This window comes from Equus caballus, chromosome 17 (assembly GCF_041296265.1).
Source record: "Equus caballus isolate H_3958 breed thoroughbred chromosome 17, TB-T2T, whole genome shotgun sequence".
Taxonomy (NCBI): domain Eukaryota; kingdom Metazoa; phylum Chordata; class Mammalia; order Perissodactyla; family Equidae; genus Equus; species Equus caballus.
Genome location: NC_091700.1, coordinates 49,611,620 through 49,627,772, shown reverse-complemented (window position 1 = coordinate 49,627,772; position 16,153 = coordinate 49,611,620).

The window sequence follows — 16,153 nt, the reverse complement described above, 5'->3', positions numbered from 1 at the left end:
CCTCACTAGCTTTCCATGTGAGAACTGAGCAGGCGTCAGACTTACCAAGGAGCAGAGCATGTCTTAAAGGCAGGCTGCCTCTGGAAGAGGTGCTCCCTTTTCAAAGCACCATAATTAAATTAAAATATAGGAAATGGATAATTTACTTCATAACAGATAATGAAATTATGTTGTGTTATGAGAAGTCACTAAATACCCAGGGAAGTCAACAGAAAAAAAATATCATGTCTTAAGGGCAGAGGAGAAACTCAAGGTTGGACAAAGGGTAGGAATGACAGAAGAGATTCAAATTGTGTTCAAGGAAGAAACCTAAAGGTCTACTTTGAAAGAGAAGAATCAAGTGTACAAAAGAACATCATTTAGTAAAGGAAGACAGGCGACTGCAGAATACAAGCTTTTCACAAACTGGTACCAATTCCCAGATTAACCAGGCCAGTCCAAAAGCTGCAAATACAGCCCAGTTTGCTGTGCTGAATCTTGACTGTGTATAGACACACACACAAATATATATTTTATTATTTTATAGATATTCAATTTCAGTGGTGGTGTAAACCAATCCTTACAGACATCATAGATTTTCAAGGTCCTAGTTTGATGCAGATTGGAAGGGCTACTATAGGCTTAGATGTGATAGTTGCTATTGTGTCAGTAGACAAAAAATGAAGAAATAGTATTGCTGGGTTTCAATATGTGTAAGTGTTCTTTCTGTTACATTAACATATCTCACTGATATATGCCAACAAACTTCCATTGCAATTTTAGAAACTTACCCTCATCCTTATACCTCCCCATTCCACCACCACCTCAAATAGATGACACTAAAGAAGTAAATATATTCAGAATAATCACTTAACCCACTCAACAGTTTCTTACACCAGGTTTTATTACACTCTGAAATACAAACTACAGTTTTACAAAATAGAAATTCCTTGTGTGAGTGGAATAACTTAATCTTATTTCGGTACAAACTGAATATGCTGATTTATTTTATGAACATTTATGTTATAGAAATGGTCACAATTTTTTTAAAGTTAACTCATTTATTGAGGGGGAAGGAAGGAGTTGACAAAAATCTACATGCATAGATAGTCCTAGTAGCATATGCAAACATAAAGGTGTAAATTTGAGACTCAATGAGGCAAACTTCAGCAAAAACATTTTACAGGCAGAATGAGTTTTGATGTTTATGAAAAAATGCTAAACTCCTCTTAAAGGGCTTTTGTACATATATGCATGCTCATATTTTATATGCATATATAGGTTTCACTTTGAAAAGCCCAATATAATATTACAATCAAATTTACAAAACAGGTTAAGTTAGTGTTGACTGACTTTTAACAATAAAGGGACTCACCACAGGTTTTGTTTAAACTGCTTACATTAGAAAGTAATCAATTTACATACAGTTTTTAGGTACTTACTGTGTAAAGATAAGTAAGTACATCTATATCAACATTTATATGCATGTATAACCTAAATCTAGCAAACAGCTGATGCTATTTCTAACGTATTTGGCTTACTGAACCTTTTCCCCATCTTTATAGTTTTAAAATCAAATATATAGGAGTCAGTCTTTATTAGGGTATATGTTATCACCATAGAGTGATAAAAATCAGTAATGGGACTGGGAATAGTATACCCACAAACCTATAACTAGTCCCTAGGTTAAAACATCAAATTATTAAAAACCATTTGTTTTAAGAGGTATACCCCACTAAATTCCTTCTATAAGTTAGTAATAACTTTACAATGTTATCTATCATATTCCTGTTCTCTTTGTGCATGCTCCTTTACAAAAATTCTCTTCACATCAAATTCCTATAATTGAATCAGAACCCCAGAAAATTCAACCCTTTTTCTCATCTGTAACATGATAGAAAAATTTTAATAGCAACGAGATAGCTTGGAAGAAATAACCTCTATATACTTTTTTTTAACTAGTATTATATTTGCAAATTTACTTGCAATTACTTTTTCTTAAAACGTGGTTTCCGTGGCTTCCTGTCCTTCAGCCTTCCAAGGTGTGGATTATTTGCTACAAATTTTCTTTTCAACTGTCTATATTCCATTAACTTAGACTATTATCCATCTTTTTATAATGAACTTGCTTTATACTGACAGTCAAGGACCTGGAATAAACTTGTCAAGCATGAAATTTCTCTTAGTAGGACGTGCTGCTCTTAAAGACAAGTGGTTTCTTTTCACTTAGAACCATATTCCTATCTGTTAGCTTCTGAGGTAACTATACAACTACATAGCAAAAAAGATCTCCACAGGATGCACCCTAACACACATTCTACTCAACCAGCACCGTAACTTTTAATATCTACTTAGCACCTGTGTGTAATCAGACAGGCAACATCTGAGAATACTCCAGTTGCTAAAGAAGAAATAGTGCCTCATTATGGCTCTCCATAAATATTGAGTATTTTAGTATTCTCTGCTCAACTTTAGTATTATCTCAGCAGTGATAAACTAGCATCTTGTCCAAATAGTCTCAAATTATTTCCTTTTGACTGAAACAGATTTTCTTTCATCATGTGCAGTACCAATTATATGGATTCAATGACTTTATCATAACGACCCTAAGGTTCTAATGATGGAGAAACAAAAATAATCACTGAGCATCTCTTCTCCGCCTTTACAATTCACGTAAGAGTGAAAGAAATTCCTCAAAGGAACAAACCCCCAAGTAACTTTTTACTTTTTTCTAAAATTTATCAGAAATAAGACATTAGAGATGATTAGTGCTAATCTCACTTCTTTATTCTCTCCTTTACTCCTTGAAGCCAGTGCTTTTTTTGGTGAGGAAGATTGGCCCTGAGCTAACATCTGTTGCCAATCTTCCTCTTTTTGCTGAGGAAGATTGTTGGTGAGTTAACATCTGTGCCAATCTTCCTCTATTTTATGCGAGATGCCACCACAGCATGGCTTGATGAGCAGTGCTAGGTCCATGCCTGGGATCTGAACCTGCAAACCCCAGGCCACCAAAATGGACTGTGCAAACTTAACCACTATGCCACCAGGACAGTCCCTGAAACTAGGGCTTTTTAAGGGCAATGCCCCAGGTCACATACCTCATGATCAGCAGGTCATTACAAACACAGATTTACTGGGCCCTATCCCAAACCTACTGATTCAAAATCTCAGGAGGGAAGCTGAGACAGGCCACAATTAAAAAAAAACAAAACAAAACTTCCCAGGTGATGGTTATTCACCATTAAGTCTGAGAACCACTATCTTATATATTATACACAATATCTGCCCAATGCTATAATTTTTCATGGCCTGCTATTTGGGGCAACACTCAGAAGGTCAGTAGAAGATTAGGGTAAATAATTTAAGTTTTAGAATCAGAATCTAACTTGCCTATCACCAACTATCTGTGTGAGTAAAGAACTGTTATCATCACTGGTGAATTCTTCCAAATATTCCAAGATGATTTAATACCTATCCTCCTCAAATTCTTCCAAAAAACTGAAAAGAAGAGAAGACTTCCAAGCACATTTTATAAGGCCAGCATCACCCTAATACCAAAACCAGACAAGGACACCACAAAAAAAGAAAATTAGAGGCCAATATCCTTGATGAACATAGATGCAAAAGTTCCTCAACAAAGTATTGGCAAACCAAATTCAACAATACATTAAAAGGATTATACACCACAATCAAGTGGGATTTATTCCAGGGATGCAAAGATGGCTCAATATCCACAAATCAATCGTGATACACTACATTAACAAAATGAAGGATAAAAATCATAGGATCATCTCAACAGATGCAGAAAAAGTTTTAGATAAAATTCAACATCCATTTATGATAAAAACTCTCAACTAAGTGGGCATAGAAGGGAACATATCTCAACATAATAAAAGCCATATATGACAAACCCATAGCTAACATCATATGCAACAGGAACAAGCTGAAAGCTTTTCCTCTAAAATCACGAACAAGACAAGGATGCCCACTCTAATAAGTTTTTTTTTTTTTAAGACTGGCAACTGAGCTAACAACTGTTGCCAATCTTTTTTTTGTTTTCTTCTTCTCCCCAAAGGCCCCCAGTAGACAGCTGCATATTCTAGTTGTATGTCCTTCTGGCTGTGCTATGTGGGACACTGCCTCAGCATGGCTTGACGAGCTGTGCCAGGTCCACACCTAGGATCTGAACTGGCAAAACCCCGGGCTGCCGAAGTGGAGCACACAAACTTAACTACTCAGCCATGGCGCTGGCCCCTCTCACCACTTTTATTTAATATAGTATTGGAAGTCCTAGCCACAGCAATTAGGCAAGAAAAAGAAATAAAAGGCATCCAAGTTGCAAAGGAAGAAGTAAAACTGTCACTATTTGCAGATGACATAATACAATACATAGAAAACCCTAACGACTTCACCAAAAAACTGTTAGAATAAATGAATTGAGTAAAGTTGCAGGATACAAAATCAATATATAGGAATCTGTGGTGTTTCTATACACTAATCAATTATCAGAAAGAGAAATTAAGAAAATCCCATTTACAACTGCATCAAAAAGAATAAAATACCTAGGGCCAGCCCCGTGGCCGATTGGTTAAGTTTGCGCACTCTGCTATGGCGGCCCAGGGTTTCACTGGTTCTGATCCTGGGCATGGACATGGCAACACTCATCAGACCACATTGAGGCGGCATCCCATATGCCATAACTAGAAGGACCCACAACTAAAAAATATACAACTATGTACTGCGGGGATAAAAGCAGAAAGGGGGGGGGGGGAAGATTGGCAACAGTTGTTAGCTCAGGTGCCAATCTTTATAAAAAAAGAAAAAAAGGAATAAAATACCTAGAAATAAATTTAAGCAAGGAGGCAAAAGACCTGTACACTGAAAACTGTAAGACACTGATGAAAGAAACAGATGAAGACACACATAAATGGAAAGATATTCTGTGCTCATGGATTGGAAGAATACTGTTGAGTCAAAGCAATCTAAAGATTCAGTGCACTCCCTATCCAACAGCATATTTTACTCAACTAGAACCAATAATTCTAAAATTTGTATGGAACCATAAAAGATCCCAGAATAGCCAAAGCAATCTTGAGAAAGAACAACAATGCTGGAGGTGTTATGCTCCCTGACGTCAAACTATATTACAAAGCTGTAATAATCAAAACAGAATGGCACTGGCACAAAAACAGACACACAGATCAATAGAACAGAATTGAGACCTCAGAAATAAACCCACACGTATATGGACAGCTCATTTACGACAAAGGAGCCAAGAACATACAATGGAGAAAGAGTCTCTAATAAATGGTACTGCGAAAACTGATCGGCCACATGCAAAAGAATTACCATACACAAAAATTAACCTACAACTGATTAAAGAGTAGAATGTAAGACCTAAAACCATAAAATTCCTAAAAGAAAACATATTCAGTAAGCTCCGTGACATTGGTCTTAGCAATGTTTTTGGGGATCTGACTCCAAAGGCAAGGGAAACAAAAACAAAAATAAACAAATGGGACATCTCTACACAGCAAAAGAAACCATCATCAAAACAAAATATAACCTACTGAATGGAAGAAAATATTTGCAAATCATATATCTGATAAGGGGTTAATATCCAAAATATATAAAGAATTCATACACCTCAACAACAAAAACACAAATAACCCAATTAAAAAATGGGCAGAGGATCTGAACAGATATTTTTCCAAAGAAGACATACAGATGACAAACAGGCAGATGAAAAGATTTTCAACATCATTAATTATTAAGAGAAATGTGAATCAAAACTACAATGAGATATCAATTCACACTTGTTAGAATGGTTATTACAAAAAGACAAGAAACAACATGTTGGAGAAGATGCAGAGAAAAGAGAACACTTGTACACTGTTGGTGGGATTGTAAATTGGTGCAGTCAGTATGGAAAACAATATGGAGATTCCTCAAAAAATTAAAAATAGACCTACCATATGATCCAGCTATTCTACTACTGGGTATTTATCCAAAGAATACAAAAATACGAATTAGAAAAGATATATGTTCACTGCGGCATTATTTACAATAGCCAAGATATGGAAACAACTTAAGTGTGCTTCAATGGATGAATGAATAAAGACGACGCAATATATATATATACATAGTGGAATACTGAGCCATAAAAAAGAATAAAATCTTGTCAATCATATCAACAAAGATGGACCTTGAAGGTATTATGGTAAGTGAAGTCAGTCAGGAGGAGAAAGACAAATACTGTTAGGATTTCACTCAGGGAATCTAAAACAAATGAACAGACAAAACAAAACAAAGATAAACTCACAGATAGAGAAGATCAGTGGTTACCAGAGGGGAAAGGGGTTTGGGGTTGGGGGAAAACAGTGAAGGGGGTCAACTGTAGGATGACGGATGGTAACTAGACTTTTGGGGGTGATCACTGTACAATGTATACAGAAGCCGAATTACAATGTCATACTCCTGACACTTATATACAGTATATATTTTTAAAAACTGCTATGAAGAAAAAAGTATCTCAGTGTGCTCTGGAAAAACCTGTATTTTTCTGCACCTATAAAACCAAAGGTTTGGACTAGACTGTATTTAAGATTCATTCCAGCTCTAAAATCCTGATTTTATTTTTCTTTGTTTTGTCTCCTCATACTGACAGGGGATGGAATGCAAATACATGTTTAAGGGAGTAACAGGTATCAAAGCTACTTCTAGTCTTGGCAAATGGCCCATAAAAACATGTCCTGCTGATCTGATTTTAACAATTCTATTAAACACAAAATCTTCTATCACACTTATTTTTAAGTCCCTGTTCACAAGCAGTCATTCTTTATTATCCAATTTTGTCTATCTATTCTGCTATAACTACACTTATATTCCAGGACAAGAAATAGCTTTGCTAAACAAAGATCACACTAAAATGTGATATTACCTGTAATTTAATGCGTAAGGACAAAAGGGCAGAAATAAAGTGAGTGTTGCGACTGAAGGATTCCCATATACTCAATTAAGTCATATACCATAACTCAAATTCATTCACATCAATACCATCGGGTATTCAGAGTAAAACGCCATTGCAATCTGTTAGATTTAGAAAGTAAATCTGACTTGACTTACGCACATTTGATAAAAATTAGGCGGTTTTTTAAAAAGAATGACAACCAATAAAACTTTGACAGCACGAGGACAAGAGGCTTTTATATTAAGCCAGGATAAGCCCTGGCCTCGGTTACCATCCTCTCGTTTTTCTGACCTGCAAGGCTCTACTCTAGTCTCACCCATCAGTAATCTCGACCCCTTGCTCTCTCTGCCACAGCTGCACAGCCTTCTCAGCGTTCCACACACACATCAGGCCCATTCCTGCGTCAGGGCCTTCACATTTGCTGTTCCTTCTGTGGGAGTGCTCTTTCTCAAGTATCTGTATGGCTCCTCCATCGCGTCCTTCAAGTCTGTATTCAGATGTCACCTGCTCACCAAGTTCTTACTTGGTCTCCTATCTCAAATTTCAACCACCTATTGTTTCCTTCGCACATTTAGTTTTCTTCCTTAGCACTTATCATTTAACATACTACTTTGCTTATTTCCCCCATAAACTAAGCTCCATAAAGGCAGACAATTTTGTTTTGTTCACCACTGTATCCCTAGGGCCTAAGAGTGTCTGGCACATACTTGGCACTCAGTGTTAATGAATAAATGGGTATATAATGAACTATGTATTTTTCACTGATCTATATTATTCTATTACCTAGATTAAAGTGAAAATCCACTCCACGAAAAAAAGGTTTATGGCTTTTGACCAACAGACCTCAAGGGTTTTAATATTGTTAAAAAATAAAGTATGCAACCCTCACCAAGGAGGGTCACAGAGTATTCAGTATCTCAAACTTTCCTTGGGGGGTTTTCTGGAAAAAATGTGACAGTGAGCAGTTCAAATTTTTGCCAGAAGTTGGTACGCTTATTAACAAAATTGCTAGACTCACTCTTGGTTTCCAGGCCTCTCCATACGCCCAAACCAATTCCATGCCTGGCTTTGTGAAACTCTGGCCTCCCTTACTCTAGACCCAAGTTCTTTGGGCTCAAGATTTCTTCTGAAAGGATAACTAACCTACTTAGAAAGGAAACTTCAGGGGCCAGCCCGGTGGCCAAGTGGTTGGGTTCACGTGCTCCCCTTCGGCGGCCCAGAGTTTCCCCGGTTCAGATCCTGGGCACAGACATGGCACCGCTAATCAAGCCATGCTGAGGCGGCGTCCCACATAGCACAGCCAGAGGCATTCACAACTAGACTATACAATTATGTACTGGGGGGGCCTTTGGGGAGAAGAGGGGGAAAAAAAAGGAGATTAAAAAGAAAAAAAGTAAACTTCAGTCCCTTAAGGAAACACACACATATTGGTTTTAAAATAATTAGACAAGAAAAAAAGGAATCTGAAATTTAAATAGTAAAACAAAAAACATGTGGATATCACATTGGTTTTGATTAGTTATATAACTGCTATATTCCCTCAAGTAATACAGATAACTTAGGAACAAATTAGATTTAGTTCTCATGGCCATGGGTTAAAAACCTACTTAAAAATTACTATTCTATCTATACTGATGAATAAATGATCAATTTCAAGGGCATGATATAAAAACAAAGTAAACCTTTAAAAAAATTAGTTTAGGGTAAAGTAACAGTTCTAATACTTGAGCATCTACTGTGTGAAAGACACTGTGCTCTGCACCAAAGACCCACAGCTAAGTAAATAAGACTGTAACTGAGCAAGACACACAAGGTGTAACAGACAACTGCAACCAACCCTAAAACCAGTGAAACTGTAAAAGCACAAACAAGGCACTTTCACATCACAGCTGGGAATGGCAAAGAACTCGTGTGGAGGGCATGGAATGGGGGATTTCAGAAGAGTACTGACCTTTTTGTTTGGGACACAAAGAATGACTAGAAGAAAATAAGGACATTCTATGCAGTGTTAAGACGGAAAGCAAATGTATCCATCCACTTATCAAATTCTCTATGTGCCAGGTACCGCAGATACAAAGTTGGAAGTCAGCTCAGTCACAGGGGGAAGAAATGAATCAGTTATAGTGACTTGATAAAAGAGGTCAGACTCTCAAACATGCTCTTGAGACACGGTGGGTTTTGTGTGACTCTATCAAAGGATCTAATGGACACCTCAACCATAAGCAAGTAACTCCATCCAACTGCTACAAAGTCAGCGGTTGACTCAATAGCTTTCCTGGAGGTGGCATATGAGTTCAGTTTTGACACATCAATAGGAAGTTGGAGCTTTCCTAGTGGGGTGGAAGAAAAAAATTAAAATACATGGGATATTCAGACAGAGGAAGAAAAAAATAAAAATACATGGGATATTGAGACAGAGGAGAGGTTTGCAAAGTAAAGACAGAATATGCAAGAGAGATTATATGTGGCCCACAAAGCCAAAAATATTCACCATAACGCCCTTTATAAAAAGAGCCTGCCAACCTCTGAATAGCGTATTGTGTATGGCTGGAGCTTAGCTAACAGTGAAGAAGTGACATATGAGGTTAAAATACTTGGTTGAGGCTGATTATCAAAGCCCTTGAATAACAGGTAAAAGTCAGACTTGTTAGCCTCCTTTTAGGAATTTCACTACTCAACAAGACTGAGAAAAAAAATCAAGGACTTTATACTTAAGTAACATTTATTGGTTACATCCTTTGAGTCAGGACTTGGTTAAATCTTCACAATCTAACAGGTAATCATCATCCAATGTTACAGATGAGAAAAAAGTTCAGATAGAGTCATTTGTCCTCAAAACACACCATTATTCAAGTATCAGAACTGGGATTTTAAGATTCTAGATTTACATGTTAGTATCCCCTCCACTATAAAACAGTTGCCTCTGTGGTAGAGTAGAAATGAAAGAAACTGATCATTTTGCAACTAATAAATAGCAAAATAATAGTAAAGCCAAGGAAATGCATTCAACATCTTAGCATATTTCATGGTCACTAGCTACACATCCCTAGCCTAACCTAACTTATGAAAGTGTTCGTTTGTAGTCAGTCAGTCACAGAAAAGGTCTATGCTAGGGTACAAATGATAAGGAAAAAGTGGTATCTCAGTGAGAACTCCAAACCTGAGTCCACTGTAGTGTCTATATACAAAGGACTGCACATACTTATCTTTGCTCCCCACCGATTCTTTGCGGGGGGGAAATAGGATTGATGAACTAACTCTTGCAAAAACATCTATCAGCTTCTCTACACTGATGGAAATAAGAGGACGGAATCTGTGGTTTATGAGTGGTGTGATTCTGCACCTTGTTTTTATAAACCCTAATAGTTTTACTCTGTTTTGAGATTTAAATTAAAATGGAATTAAAATCAGAGAACTTCTGAAAGGAAGTCCTTTAACATTCTACATATAGTCTGTATCTTGTGCCATCATTACATTTTATGATTCTTTTTAAAGTACTATTGACAATACTTACATATTTAAGTTCTGCTTAAATAAATTACAATAACTACTCATTCAAATTAAAAACTTTTCAATGAACTCTTATGCTCTCAAAGTACTTATTTTTAAAATTATACTAAAATTTTTAACTAGCTGATATACTTTCCTCAGACAGAATCCTGAAGGACTTAATTCATAAGAAAAAGGCTTTCTTTAGGATTTAAACCTCAGTCTAAATGCACATAAAATACTCTGATGTTATCTGTAACTAAGAGATGTAAGTAAGCGCTGCTCTTTGCACTTTTACATATATAGGCACACAATTCTTTCAAAACCCTTGGAACCAGATGTGTTTCTGAATTCAGAATTTTGAATTTTAGAATACAACATAGATATATACCATTTATTTTGTAACAAACCTCAGCAAATTCTGTGCTAGCACTCTGTAATTAAACATATTAATATCTCTGCAGCAAAATATATGACTACTCATATTATAAGTTTAGGTCAAGTTTTGTACCACTGAGTCATACACACACACAAATTTAGCTTTTAGAGTCTTCTGGATTAATTGTGGAATTAATATTAACTCATTCAACTTATAATAGCCCACGAGGTGGATATTATTATCCCAGTTTTATAGACAGGAAAACTGAGGCACAGAGACATTAAGTACCTGCCCACTGTCACACAGCTAGTAAGCAATGTAACCAGGATTTGATCCCAAGCAGGCCGTCTTCAGATCCACGCATTTAACCACTATGCAATACTGCTTTTTAATGCACTTAACAGAGCATTAAAGTATATATAATAGTCCCCCTTATCCATGGTTTTGCTTTCTATACTTTCAGTTAACTGTGGTCAACCACAGTCCCAAAATACTAAATGGAAATAAATAATTCTTTAAGTTTTAAATTGCATGTCATTCTGAGCAACGTGATGAAACCTCACGCCACCCCCACTCTGTTCCACCTGAGACGTGAAATCATCCCTTTGTCCAGCATATCTGTGTTGTATACGCTAACCCGCCCCTTAGTCACTTAGCAGCCATCTCAGTTATCAGATGGACTGTCACGGTTTCACAGTGCTTGCGTTCAAGTAACCCTTATTTTACTTAATAATGGCCCCAAAGCCGTAATGTGCTTGCCTTAAGTACAAAGGTGAAAGTTCTCGACTTAAGGAAAGAAAAAAAAATCATACGTTGAAGTTGCTAAGATCTACGGTAACCTTTATTAGTCTATTGTTATAATTGTCTCATTTTATTGTTACTGTTGGTAATCTCTTACTCGGCCTAATTTAGAAAATTAAACTTTACCATAGATATAGGAAAAAACATAGTATATATAGAGTTCGATACTATTTGGTTTCAGGCATCCACTGGGGGTCTTGGAATGTATCTCCCCAGTGGATAGGCAGGGACTACTATAGTATGTGCAATACTTTACTATTATTTAGAGCTTTTGTAGCTGCATTGCAGAGTATGGTTTTTAAACGCCCACATATAGGCACTGAAGATTATTTTCCTAACCCCTTTTTGATAAACTAAAAATTGCCTTTGGGTAAACACTATGGTTTTTAAAACATCTTTTTGTCTAACTGAACCCTATAATCCTAAGAAAAACTAAAGTCAATGAGATAGGTTTGAGAAGTCTCAATTGAAAAACTGAAATTAGGAGGCTGGCCCCGTGGCTGAGCGGTTTGGTTAATTTCGCACACTTTGCCTCGGCAGCCTGGGGTTCACGGGTTCAGGTCCTGGCGTGGACCTACACACCACTCATCAAGCCACCCTCTGGTGGCATCCCACATGGAAGAATTAGAATGATTTACAACTAGGATATATAACTATGTACTGGGGCTTTAGGGAGGGGAAAAAAAAAAGAGGAAGATTGGCAACAGATGTTAGCTCAGGGCCAATCTTCCACACACCAAAAAAAGCATATCTTAAAAAAAAAAATTCAAATTAAAAATTCAAATTCGAAGGCACAGCAAAGATAACATTTAGAAGATTCCAGACAAGCCAAAATTCAGAATATATACAAAATGCTATCATGATTGCTCTGTACAAAGGGACTAAACCTGAATCATTCCAATTTTATTGAAGAAATCAGTGCCACACTGATCCTAATACATCAATCTAGGGAAAAAACCTTGAAAAAATCTTAGCATTTGTACAATGAAAACTAGTGTGAGAGTTCTCAAGTTCAAAGAAGAGCAAGAATTTGCTAAGCATGATGTGCCAGTCTTCTCACACCTGTAACAGTTCTACGGGTATCTCACTTCCCTGTAATTGTCTGGATTTGAGGAAAAAAGCACCTTCAACATAAATTAAGATGACTAGCTTTTATTACTTTCCATAAGAGGCAAGAGGTTTGGATTCATAATAAGCTTTCCTACTTAAGAAACTGACGCTAATATTCTGATCTTTAGGAATATACCTTCCTAGCCCGTGTATAAGAAGAATAGAACCATTCAACTTGCACATTCTCTGCTTCACTGTCAGATAGCTGATTTACCAAAAATCATTCATTGCACATCCAACTCACTGACTTGAGGAGGAAGTCACAGTTGTTAAAAGCATGAACACTGGAGTCTGACAGGCCCAGGTTCAAATCCCAGAACCGCCACTTATCAGTGGAGTGAACTTTGACTTTGGCCTTATTTTTGTGATCTGTATTAACAGGATGCTATCACTACTTCACAAGGCTGATATAAATGAGGTAGTGTATACAAAGCACTTAGTGATAAGTGGCCCATAAAAAGTATTAGTACAGAACAGCTATCACTGTTATTGCCCTAAAGGGTTATTAGTGTATACGACTTTAGGTGATTTGGGGGACAAGTTCACTGAGGTAGGAAGAGATACTAAGAGTTAAATTAATTTCAGAAGCAAATCCCACGGATGGGCCCAAATAGTAACATTTGTGAGTAAATCACTATCTCCAATTTGCCCACAAGTTCCCAGATATTTCCAAAACAAAATCTCTTGGTGTAAAATGATATTGCAATAGCATATGCATAGTTGGAGACAAAGGCAACCAGATCAATGTTGGTGATCCCTCTTATTTAAAGCTACACCTAACTCTTCCTGGAATAGACACCTCTATTTTGTCCTTTCACCTTTTATTACCTCCCCTCCTTGGTTCCTCCAAGGCAGAGATCATTGAAACCCATATTCCTATGGGGCTCTAAAAGCACATATGAGTGTAAAGGTAAACTTTAGAGCTGGTTACAAAGAAAACTCATTCTCGAAACACACACACCACCCAGAAATTTTCTACCTATTTTTGGAAATGTTAGCAATAGCTACAAGTCAGAGAGATGCACATTAACCTGGACAAGGAAGAGCCCAATAGAATTAAAGTGCATTAGGCAGATCAGATGGTAAATTAATAGGCAATACTGCTCTGGGTCAATGCTATATCTCAGAGATCAATGACCTACTCTGATATGTACATAATTAGGGAAGGAGAAAAGAAAGGTAAAATGGGAAAGGATAGCCAAAAAATAATTAAAGTACTGAACTAAATTAAAAGTTCTACCTATTCATAACATAGGGACATATCCCCATTTTAAGTTTATTTAAAATGTATCTACAAAGTTTATATAGGACAGTCCAATTATTTTCTCCCTTGTCCTATATAGTTAGCCTGCTAAGAAAATATGAAGCTTTTCCAGATTCAGGGAGACAATAACAATAATGATTCCATGTTCTGCATTTAGTGAATATCACAAATCTAAGGAACGAAAATATTACAAAAAATTGTAGTTATCAATGCAAACCATTCCTTCTCTCCATTGCAGATAAAGACAGAGAAAATAGATTATTTTTTTAAAGTGGTCAGTAATTGCCATTGTTGTTGAAGACTGAACTTGTCAGCTAGCAACCAACTCTGAATGGGTTAGGACACAGAACAGAAAATTATCAAAACTGACAATGCTGTCTCAAACCTGTAGTATAGCCATCTAAGGAGATTCCTTGATAACAGAGTTCAAAGCAACAGATTATCCTATTCAAGAGTCTTTGAAAACAGTGGGAGAATTCTGGGAAGTCATCAAGGTGCAAATGATTACAGAAATCAGAACAGATGAAGAATCTAAGATTAAGAAAAAAATATATTCTAGGATTAAACCTTAGAAAGGAAAATAAGAAATAGGGGGGGAAAGGGTACATTCTGAAGAAACAGAAGGTTACCAAGAGCACTAAGAGGACTAAAATTTGAGAAATGAAAATAGAGAAACAAGGTGAGACCAATTAATAGCTAAGTTGAGATAGTAAGAGAGAATAAAAAAGTTGAGAGGCTCTTAATCAAAATGAAGTTGTTTGACTTTCTGGAGGCTTACAAGTGTTCATTATTTAGAATGGTGAAGGAGAAGCAGGAGAGTGGTCTTCTAGGGCAGCAGTCTAACCTACTTCTCAAGATCCCCTTCTTTACCCATAAATCTATTGTATGTAGACCAGGTACATTTTATAATACAGTCATGTATATTAGGAACTCCATTTGGCTCAGCAAAATCCTGAATGCCCTAACACTAAACAAATCTAGCCAACAGATAAGCATACTTAGATATAATGTATCCCAAGCAAAACAAGTTCCAGCTTTTAAAAAACCAACTCCTATTATAATAGTGTCATTCTTAGGAAAAAAGTTGCTCTTAATTGGCAAAATGTTTCCTTATTTAGAATCATGGGCTTTTGATTATAAGTCTAAAACCCTAGAGATTATTTACAGATAAAGGAACTAAGACATAGAAAGGCTAAACCTGCTAAAGATTATAAAGCCAGTTAGTGGTAGAGACTTGCCACAGCTGGGATTCTTGCTTCTGGTGTAGCGCTGTTATGTCCCTGACTTACCACCTCTGTAGCAAGAGCCTCCCGACCCCTTAGGACTAATGGTAATTGAGAAAATTTAACATACAGCAAAAAAAAATCACTATCTTGTCTCCCTAAGGAGAAAATTTGAGAAATTCACAAAAGCAAGAACTTAATTTTGCCTTTTCCTTCAGTGTTCAAAAACAAAGTAGCCTGTAGCTCTAAGTGGGCAGAAGACAAGTGAAAAGCACTGCATGCTTAAACAAGCTATCACAACAGGTTTGGGTACGGGCTGGTATGGCCCCACCACCATTTTCCTGATGAACTCTCCCACGCTTCATGTCCAACGACTAGAAGGAAGGGCTGAAGTGCCACTCTTTCAAAGGCTGAAATGATGACTGATTTGCCTCCCATTCACCCTAACCTCAGTTAAGAGCAGACAGAGTAGTGCCTTGCCACAAAACGTTAGTGAGACGTAACAGGTACCAACCTCAAGGGCACTGTGGTCAGAAAATGAAGTCAGACCTACAGGTACTCTAGGCCTATGCACAGCTTAGGCTGCAAAGAATTTTAATCATAGAACACTTCTTTTGTGTCTCAAAACTGTATTGCTAATGAGTTCAGCATTCAACCATTCCATAATTCCTTCATGAATGTTAACTTTCTCTCTCTGCTACATCATAAACTCTGTAAAGTTAATGATCATGTCTTTTAGTTTTCGTATTCTATGGTATCTATGTGTTCCATGATATCTATTTATTCTACAGAGTAGATAGATACCAAATATATATGTATTAATTTACTCTCTCAGCAGCTACCCTAAACCACTGAAACCAAAGTAATCATAGGGATGTGAGAAGAGAGATTTTCCAATAAAGACAAAAAACCCAAACAAAGCCAAACCCAAACCACCA